The sequence below is a fragment of the Gavialis gangeticus genome, unplaced genomic scaffold (genome assembly GCF_001723915.1).
Source record: "Gavialis gangeticus isolate Ggan-Ray unplaced genomic scaffold, GavGan_comp1, whole genome shotgun sequence".
In the NCBI taxonomy this organism is placed as follows: Eukaryota; Metazoa; Chordata; order Crocodylia; family Gavialidae; genus Gavialis; species Gavialis gangeticus.
In genome coordinates, this window is record NW_017729018.1 from 6,429,685 (window position 1) to 6,440,149 (window position 10,465).

Genomic DNA, 10,465 nt, shown 5'->3' on the forward strand with positions numbered 1-10,465 from the left:
GGCTCCACCGACTCATTTAGGAAGCCCCTTGTGAGCAGTCCCACCACCCCCTCCAAATGCCAACCCTCTAGGATACCCTGCTGCAACCTCTGCCCTAGGTCCTGCACTTAGCCCATAGGTTCAGGGTCTGCTCAGCTGCTGGGCGACACTATAGCTAAACAGGGACCATTAGCCTGTCACTCCCCTGCAGCTCTGCCACTGAGCTCCACGGGACCCAAGTTGCTCAGAACACCTCCCTGTGCCTCAGTTTCCCTCCCCCTCGATTTCTTAGGTTTTTTTGTGCATACAACACGCACCTATTTTCCAAAACTCAGCTGCTGGAAATTGGGGTGTGCACTACAAAAGGAAATACAGTAATAGCAGCTTCTGCCTCTACCAGGGGAAAGCAAAACTAATGCCGCAACTGGGGCTGGGCTGCTGGCTGCGGGCACTTTCTCTTTTTCCCAGGCCAAGGCTCCTGCTGCAGCAGCTGCTACTTACCAGTATTTTCAAGGCAAGCTATTTTCAGCTGCGTGCTGTATGCAAGAAATTAGGTATTCTTTGGGCAACAGGGCCTGTCTCTTGCTATGTACAGCACCAAGCACAATGGGTCCACGATGATCGCAGCTGAGCAAAGCAAAGGGGAATAACGGGCTCTTGGCACCCTGCACGAGGGGCACGTGTTGGGAGCAGGGGGGCTGGCTGGCTGCTGCTGGAAGCCGTGCCCAGCCCCGCAGCCCCCCTCATCTCCCAGCCTGGGAGCCAGGTCCCCAAGGGCCGACAGCGGCTCCACTTCAGCAACGCTCGGCGCGGCAGCGTCAGGCCCGGAGCCCGCTGTCCCCCCGCGCAGCGGTTCCCCATGCCCCCAGCTGCCAGCTCAGCTCCCTATTCCCCGAGGCTCGTTCCGCATCACCCCAGCTCCCGATTCCCTGAGGCTTGCTCCGCGCCAGCTACGCTCCGTCGTGCTGGCAGTGCCCGGGCGTGCTGGCCTCTCAGGGAGCAGGTGCCCAAGGTACAGCCTCTGCAAAAGGCTCCAAGACCAAACCCAAGGCAGCAGCCCCAACACAGAGCCCTACTGCCCTGGTGGCTTTCAGCGCTGCAGGGCAGGAGGTTGCTGCGCCCAGGCCATGCCCGTCCTAGGTCTCCAGGGGCTCCTCCTGGGGTTGATGTGGACAGAGGCCAACCCCAGAGGAAGTGCCTGTAGCAACCTCACTTCTCCTTCCCTGTCCCCTGTGCCAGCCTGGGGGTGCCCTGCCCTACCAGTGCCTCCTGGTTGTTTCCAGGCTGCCAGTGCATTGCTAAGCATCAGGCACAGAGCCATCTACCACCTCAGTGGTTCCCCTCGCCCGCCCGCCTGCCCGTCCTTGCATCCCTAGCTCGGAGGGGACTGCCCAGCCTGGTTTGCAAGGTCTGGAATGCACCAGATTGCTCCGATCCACAGCAGCTTGCAGACAGCCTGGACCAAAGCATGGGCTGGCATGGAAAGCCCCAGCCCCAGAGCCTGCCGGGCTCACCACGCACCAAGCAAGAGGGGACAAGGGAAGGGGCACGTAGCAGAGGAGCCTGCCTGTGGTGCACAGGCCTGCAGAGACTCTCCCCAGGTCTGCACAGGCTCGGCCGGTCCCGAGCAGAGACCTGCGTGACTGGGCGCAGGCCCGTGGGCAACGCCAGGCAGCGTGCTTGTGCATGCTTTTGTGCACGGGAAGGGCAGCATTTACGTGCGTCCCTGTACGTAGATGCACACGTGCAGACTGGCATATACGACTCCAGCTGCAGCGCCACACATCACCATGCACATACCCCTCCGGCTGAATGTTTATTAGCCCACGGAGGGGGGGTTGGCACACACGCTCTTGCGCCACTGGATGTACTGGCCCATTTGCCCTGTGCAGTTCCTGTCCCTGCCTGCATCCACGGCTGTGCACCCCATGCCTGTTGGCGGGCCGCACTCTTGGGTTGGCCTGTGCCAGGCGGGCACATGCAATTCTTTGCATGTATCTGTGTGTGCGTGCACACGTAGCAAGACACGCGAGCGTAACCAGGACGCCGTGTGGCAGGACTCTCCAATCAGGGCCGTGTTGCCGCCACCCTCCCTCCCAGCTCGCCCTGCCTGGCCAGCAGCCAGCCAGCAAAGCCGGCAGCCAAACCCGAGCTGAATTCCTGTAATTTTCCTCAGGTCCTGTTTACAGGGTGTGCACGCGTTGGGGGGGTGGGTTCCTTTCTGTGGCTCCCGCTCCTTGGCCGCCTGCAAATCTATCGCTACGGCAGGCAGCGGAGGCAGAGAATAGCGTCCTGCCGCAGAGCTCTGGGGCGCACAGGGGACCTTTGTCTGCGCCGCCCGAAGCTCTGGCGGGTGAGGAGGTCACGCTCGGGGAGGGTGGATTAGGCAGATCACAAGCACGTCCTAGCAGCTCACGGAGGGAGGAGGGAGCAGATGATGGACCCGAGAAGTGCATCGATCGGGGGGAGCACGAGGGACTGGGCTCTTGGTGGAAGGAGCTGCAGGGCATCACTGCCCAGGCCCTGCAAAAATACCAATTCAACGAAAGCAAAGCTATTTGCTGAACTGACAAAGGGGGATCTCGGCCAGCTTCTTCTCTGCAGGATGGGACGGCTGGCTAAAGCCACGGACACACCTGGGGAAGGGCAGAGTGCGGGCAGGAAACGGCCCCCGGTGCAAGGGAAACAGATTCAGCCTAGGGACCGGACTGCCAGTCTCCCACAGCCTAGGGGAAGGCTGTGCCTCCTGCACTGCTTTGAATAAAGGATTCAATAGCCCCTAAGCCAAAGAGGAAACTGGAGAGGCAGGTCTGGCACTGCCCCGCAAGACCAAACCTCGCGTCCCTGCTGCACTCGCCATTTGATTATTTGTGCTCCAGGGAGCGAGGGCTGGGCAGCTGAAGATTGCAACACACGGCAGGCAGGCAGGAGGCCCAAGGTCCTGCCCGGAAAGGGCAGGAGCCTGCTGTCTATCAGCGCCCGTCTCTGGCGCTGTGATCTTGGGCGAGTCCTTTGATCTCTCCAGCCTGTCGGCTGGGGCTGATGGTAGCTCCCTGCACCCCAAGGGTGGTGGCGGCGAGGAGGCGGCTGCGTTAGCACTTCCTCGCGGGAAGACGGAGTCTGGAGGTCTGTGGGTTTGCAGGTGGAGAAACTGAAGCTCGGGGCAATTTGATGACTCGGTGCAAAGCCACCGAGTAAAAGTGGCAGAGCTGGGAACGGAGCCCAGGTGTCCTGTACAGGATCCTCCCGCACAAGACAAGCAGGGAGATTAGATGAATAAGTGGCTGGGGACAGAAAGGGAGGAGAGACATGGATGGGCAGAAATAAGAGGAGGAAGGACCAGGTAATACACGCCTTGAGAAGCGGGCCTCGAACCTGTTCTCACTGCAGCCAAATTCCCACCAGTTGCAAGGGGATGTGAATCAGGCCATAGGAGTTTCAAGGCATTGATGTCTTCTGTTGTGAAAGCATCTCCTTCAGCCACGCCATATAATTGCCATAGGGACATGTGCCTGGCCAGGTCTTCATGAGCCAGTCAATCCAGGCCTCTAGTGATCTAGGCAGCCCTGCACAGATAGGGAAAGTTCCCCAGACTTGGGCTGCGAGTTCATCATTGGGGAAAAAAAAAAAAAATCGCTGCCATGGGGAATACAAATACTCAACATACTTAGTGGGGCCAATCCCCATGACTGTCATGAGCCTGGCCCTGGAAAAGCTCAGGTGTTGGCTAGAAAAAAAAAATCATGGGATTAAAATAAATCAAACTAGTGACGGGTTCCCCCCCCCCAATCCCTATTGGGTTCAGAGCCCTTAGGGCAGGTCACACGTTCAAGCTGGTCTGTAGGTTCCAGCAAAAAAAGCTGGGAAACAAAAAGCAATGCACAAAAGCCGAGTCTCATGGACTCCCAGGATTGCAGGAGCAAGGGGTTTGAAAAAAGCCATCATGAGATGCAGGCTAAATCACGAGGCCTGGCAACGTGGGTGCTGACACTATGGAAGCGACTGCCTGACACTCAGCTGTGCTCACACCAACCCCACGGCACGAGCGATGGGCAGCCTACCTTCCCGAACGCCCCCTCCCCAGAGACCTGTTACCCCAGCGCCTCTCCAGCTGCCTTTGCTTCCCCCCCATCTCAAAACCCCGATAGCTGCTTTTTTAGGTTGCAGTGACATCTTACCTGCTCCACTGCTCATCAGGGTTTCTCTTCCTCATTAGCAGGTGCAGGGCAGAGGCTGTGACAACAGCCTTGCGGTCTGCGCTCCGCGTAGAAACCATTTGCTTCTGAGATGAGCAGGAGAGCCTAGCAGAGAGAGCCCGGGGTGGGTAACTTGGGTTAAACTGCTCCGCGACTCAGTTTCCCCATCTCTAAAATGGACCAATGATGCCGACTGCCTCATAAGGGGTTTTGACTTCTGATGAGAGCTCTGCAGTATCCATCACGCACCCCCCTTCCACGACGCCCGCTAGCTTTAGGATGTCTCCGTTCTCGGGCGGCCAACGCAGGGCGTATTCAAGCCCGGCATTCACACTCAGCACCACGATGCCCGGGCCTCAGCTGGAGCTCTGGGTACTCAGCATCTCCTATAACGCTGGGTTTCAAGATCTTGCCTGAGCAGCTACTTTTAAACACTGGCGGTCTCTAAATAATGCTTGGAGGTCACCCAGACTTACAGCGGCTTGAGAGCGTCACTCAGGCCAATTCCTTTCTGTAGCAGGACTCTTACGAGGTTCTCTGGCCTGTGTTGATTCAGGCTCCAAGGGAGGGCTCTGCTCATTGCTGACCTCCCACCTACCCCCGGCTATTGGCCTTCCCAGGATTAATCCCCCTCCAGCTGGCACAGACCCTTAAAAAAGCCCCACATCTCAGTCTGGTGGTTCCTGTTGACTGTGAATGCGCCTCCACAGCTTGTGCCAATGCTTAATTGCCCTTGTTAATACATTCCTGCCTCACTTCATTAAATTGCAGCTCCCAGCCTTTGGACCTTGTTACGCTTGGGCCAGGCAGGCTGCAGGTGCAGTCTGCAGATAAGGGGTGACTGGGTCACAGCCTGATCTGTCCCTTGATAATCCCTTAAAAAAAAAAAAGATCTGTCCTTTGATATGCAAAGCCGACCAGACTCCTGCCTTCTCCCCCTGCAAGCCCCGTTCCCGTGTGCTTTTTTTCATATTCACTGCTCCTCTTTAAAAATCCCTCCAGTTTTTAACATCCGTTGTGGATTGTTATCCCTGGACTGGATAGGGCAGCTCCATCCGGCCTTGGAAACCTGTGGTCCTTAGGAGACAGGACGATGCTTTGCTGTACACACACCGCACTGCAGTCAGGATTAGAGCCGCCCTGTACTGGGAAAGCAGCTCTCAGAGACTCGGGACTGGGTGACACAGGATTTATTGCTCGTCAGGGGAAAGGAGCCTGCAGAGCAGGGCATTAGAGAATCAAATTACTGCAGGGGTCACCACCTCCCCAGCTCTGATCTATGAGCCACAGACCTGGAGCCACCTCCCTCCCTCCATGGATGAATCAGCTTCTTTAAATACAAGGGACTATAGTCTTCCCCCAGCGACTCCAGCAGAAATCAGGAGGGACCTCCCAGTGATGGCAGCGGGCAGACTTACTCCTGATTGACACCCAGGCAAGGGAGGTTGCCCCAGGCTCCCTTTCCCGTGCGTCTCCCGGCCTCAGAGTCTGATCCCGGCCCCGCAGGAGCCACTCCGCTGATGCCAGCGAGGCCGGAGGGATGCAGAGATAGTCCCAGGGCAGGATCGGACCAGGCCGGCCCACCGGCACTGAAGACACCCTCCTGTTTCGCTGGTGCCTCGTCTCTACTGAGCGGGAGCGGGTGGACTCCCAGCTGCGGAGACCAGCACCCAGCGGGACACCTGCAAAGCTTGCGAGGCTCCGACTCCTTGTCTGGGCTGACCTCAAACTTGTCCTGAAGGAACCGAAAGCAGAATGGGGCTCTGTCCCTGCCGGTTGGTCGCTGGCACCTTTCACAGAGAGCCACAGCTTCCCCAAGCAGCCGATTCCTCCGCCGTGCTGTCCTAGCAGCACGGCAGCTTTCCTCTGCTCAGGACCGTGGCAAATTGGCACTAAACCCTGCCAGCTCTGCCATACTCCCCCTAAGGTACACTCACAGGCACACACTGACCCACCCTTGCACTCTTGGGAAAGGAGGGGTGTATGGGCAGCGCAGGCCGATGGTTAGCGGCAAGGGCAGCCGTCAGGGCACAAGCCAAGGGTGAGCCCCCGGGAAGCAAACCAAGCCCAACGGTGATCAGCCACAGGGCAACTGCAGACACTGCCCTAAATATCAGAGCAGCCAACTACCCCCCAGGGCAAGTAGCCTGCAGACCCAGCTGGGAGGGCTGCCTCCGATTGCCCGCAGGCCCCAGCTAGGGAAAGCCATGGCTCAGACCAACTGCTGCTACCCTGACATCTGCCCCCCTGGTTGTGTCACATCCATCTTCTCCACCCTTTCCTCGCCAGTCGATACAGACCGGAAGCCTCCCAGGACAGGGACACCGCTTGTTCAGTACCCGGCTCCTGGGGACACCGTGCTCGATCGCCGTCTTACTCAAGTACTAAACAGTCCTGCTCTGGGGTAGGCTTCCCCTCTGCAGAGGTGCTGGGCGCGAGACCCCCTGCACTTGGGGATAAACCAGACAGACATCTGCCGAGAGGAGCAGGAGACAACAGAAACACTAGCTGTCTCCACCCCAGGCAGAGACGACGGCTTGGATGCTCAAGATACAACCACAGAAGCCCAAGACACGGCCCAGGGAGCTCTGGGCAGCGTGCTGTCTGGAAAGGAGCCTCGACTTGTGAGCAGAGCAGCTGCTTCCTGCTGCTCGGGCCCTGCGGTTTTCACAAAAACAGGACTTTGTAAATCAACAGTCGCACCAGAGAAATACCAGACTCCATCCCCCGGCCTCCCCAACATGCCTATTCACTGCAGTCAAAAGGGGGCTGCAATAAGAACGGTTATATCCTTTAAGTGCATCACTTGGGGCGTGCACTGTGCACATCGCACGGCTAGTGCCTTGCTCCTTGCAGCTCCGAGCTCCCACCACTTTCAAGGCTTCTGCTAGTAGCCCCTGGAGAGCGGCTTCCCATCAGCTGTCTCTACACAGATGAGTGCAACCACATCCCAAGGCAGAGAGCAGGGCTTAAAAATGCAGTGCTGTGAAGAGTTGCACAGGTAACCAAAGTGCAAGTAAGTGGTGCTTGCAGGCAGCCGGTGAAAAGCGGGGACTGGCCTCGTGCTATGGACCAGGGCACAGGATGCACCTCTCCGGCACGCGTCCAAGTAAAACGTGCTGCAAGGGCTTTGGGATCCTCACCTGGGAGGTGCTTGTTGCTCCCGGTCGTGAGGATGTGTTGGGTACATAGTAGTGGGGCAGAGAGCCCCAGGCAGGACCCCAGACCCCAAAGGGCTAGGCACCCTGCAAGCACACACGTGTACAGAGAGAGTGCGCAGAGCTGGAGCTGCAGCAGGCAGCTTCACCATCTGGGTTAAATGCAACCAGGCAAGCCCAGAGAGCTGGGGTGCGGGGGGGCTGGGGCTGGGCCACCCCCTGGGATGCTCGCTCAGCCAGGCTCCTATTGGCTCAGCAGGGGGGGGCGGGTTCCCTTTCAGCCAACCTGGGAAGTGCTGCAGGGGGGGCTGAAGACTCTCCCAGGACCACACACAGCCCAGCCAGGGCACCCGCTCCCTGCCCCCGGGCGCTCGGTGCCTGCATGGCACAGGCAGGCTCAGCCTTTCCAGGGAGGGGGTGAAGCACTGTCTGAGCGGCCTGGCTCCACTGGCTTGGTCCCGTGCTCAGCACCCTGCCGGATCAAGCCCAAACCGAACAGGTCTGTCAAGCAAATGCAAACACTGGGGTGACGCCTGCCCTGCAGGACAGACAGGGCTTCAGCCTGGCCGGGGGCGCTCTCCTTTGTGCAGGATCCCTGCTGCAACCTGTCCCTGGGTGCGCACGCGGGGGGTCCCACGCAGCAGCTACACACAGCAGCAGAGGAGCCCCAGCACCCGGTCCAGCTCCCTCCTGTTTGCTAAACAAGTGATGCCCCACGGCTCCCAGAAGCAACAGAAAGCCAGGATCCCCGGGGCAACAGCTGACTGTGAGACAGGGGCACCTCATGCATGGCAGGGGTGGCACAGACCTCGCCTTTCCTCCCAGGCGGGAGCTGGGGTGAAAGCACGGGGCACGAGTCACCTGGGAAGATAAACAGGAGGGGAGGGCAACGGAGCCAAAGTCTTGTCCTGGAGTCAACCCCACGGCGTCCCTTCTCCCGGCCTGCCCTGGGCCAGGGCTGGCATCCAGGAATGTGTCAGCAGCAGGGGGGACTGCGATTAACGCACCCAAGGCACAGCCACCGAGCATGTGTGGGCTGGGAATGTGCAGGGCGCTTGGCTGGCCGGAGGCGGTTGGGTTTCCCATCCCTCCCTCTCCCACCGCCCGGCCGCCTGCCCTGTTTACTCCGCGGGCTGGTGGGCTGCAAGCCAGTGCCAGCCGGGGCGCACGGGGAAGGGAAAGCTGGGCTCCGAGATAGCGCCCGTCCCCTTCCCCTGCCATAAGCCCTGGCACTGGGGAAGGCAGGGAGGGAGAGGAGCCAGGACCCCCAGCACCAGCGAGCACCAGCTGGGGACGCCAGGAAGAGAAAACAGGGCCACGTTCCCACCTCCGTCACCCCAAGCGCTTGGGGCAGCTTCCCACCGAGGTGCTTGGCTTTGCTGTGGAGGAAGGTGCTGGCTCAGCAGTTCCCGCAGGCAGCCACTTGCCCCCCAGAGACACGAAAACGTGCAAGAAGGAAGCGTGGCTCCGTGGCGCCCGGCGCTGCGTGTCCACATGAGGAGCGAGCGCCTGCCCTGGAGAGGTCTCAGCGGAGCAGGCAGAGGAGGCAGAGATGAGAGCCGCCGGGCTCGAACGAATCTGCAGCAGGACCAGCGCTGAGCCCGCTGGGCGCCAACAGATGCTGTGCGTCTTGGAGGCTGGCGAGCTCTAGTCTCAGCTGTCTGGTGTCAACCCAAAGGGACCTCCCCACCCTGGCCTGGGTGGGTGTGATGCTCACAGAAGTGACTACTGCCTGACCTGCCTGCGGGGTGCCTCACACCCACTTAGCGCCCATGGCAGCTGGGCCCTGGGCGCAGGATCACAGCCAAAGCAAGGCATGGCCGTGGCCAAGACCCGTACAGCTGCAGACGCGTGCGCGAGTTTACCTCTGGGCTCTGCAACCTCCTCCTGCTTGGGAAGCACCACAGGCTCTGGGGGGGGGAGCCGGTCACAGCAAAGGTGGCACTGCCCCACAAGCCCTTCTGGGGGGAGCCAGCCCAAATCAGGCCGGTGGTAAGGCTGGCTCGGCACCAGCTGGAAACAACAGACCCGGCTCTCAAGCGGTCGGAGGGGGAGGCATGTTGCTCCCGTGCACGTGGCATCGCTCCCAAGGGAGCAGCTCGGCGCTGCACGAGTCGCGGCCTTGATCTGCAATCCCAGGTGCAGCACAGGTGGACTTTTACCCGGGGGTGGTGAGGAGCATGACCCAAGGTCAGAGGGGGGCACACTGGGGAGCTGCTCAAGGATTTTCCACTGGATGCTGCCGGTTCAGCCAAGCCACAAAGCTTCGTGGAGGCAGCTTCTGTTGGGATGAAACCTGCCCGCAGCATGGGCAGTGGGATCCCAGCTGTTTCCCAACAGCTCCCCAGGGCCTCGACCCCTCAGGGTTGCAGCTCCATCTCCTGCACCTCGAGGGGGGGCATCCCCAGGGAGCTGCAGAGCCTCCGGCGGCAGCCCAGGCAGAACGGAAACATTTCAGCATTAGCCAAAGAAAAGGTCCCGGTGCCCTGCCCGGCACATATCCCGGATCCATGCCCACCTGGAGCAAAATCTTTTCCGAGCCGCCAGCCCTCTGCGTCCTGGCCAGCAATGCCAGGGAAGCGAAGTGCGGTGGTTAGAGGAAGGGAGGGCCTGGGAGTCGGGGCTTGCGGCTGCTGTTCCTTGGGCTCATCCGTGAGCCGTATCAGGCTGCTCAGTTCTCACTGCCTCATCTTCCCTGGCTATAACAGTGCCACGAATCGCACGTGTATGCCACACGGAGCCGTGCTTCCCCCGTCCTGTCTGGGTCTGGCACTGGCACTGGGCAGCTCCAACCCGGGCACAGGGCGTGGTGCCTGGGGCTGGGTGCATGCACACCCCTCTGTTGTCACAAGCCTGCGAGGAGCATCCTGCTCCCATCCCATCCCAAGCCAAGGTCCCAGCAGGCCCAGGCCAGCCCCGCGGGTGGCTCCATCCCAGCTCCAAGCTCTGCCAGCTTTGCAAACATGTTTTGCTGACAGTTCCCGCAGGGAGAGCGAGAACAGAACTGGGATTTCTGAGAAATGCAGGAGGCCCCGAGCGGGTCTGAACTTCCCCCAGAAACGCTCCCTGGCTCCGAGGTGGGGTCACCAGCTCGAAACAACAGGGGCTCGCACACGCACACGCACGCACAGG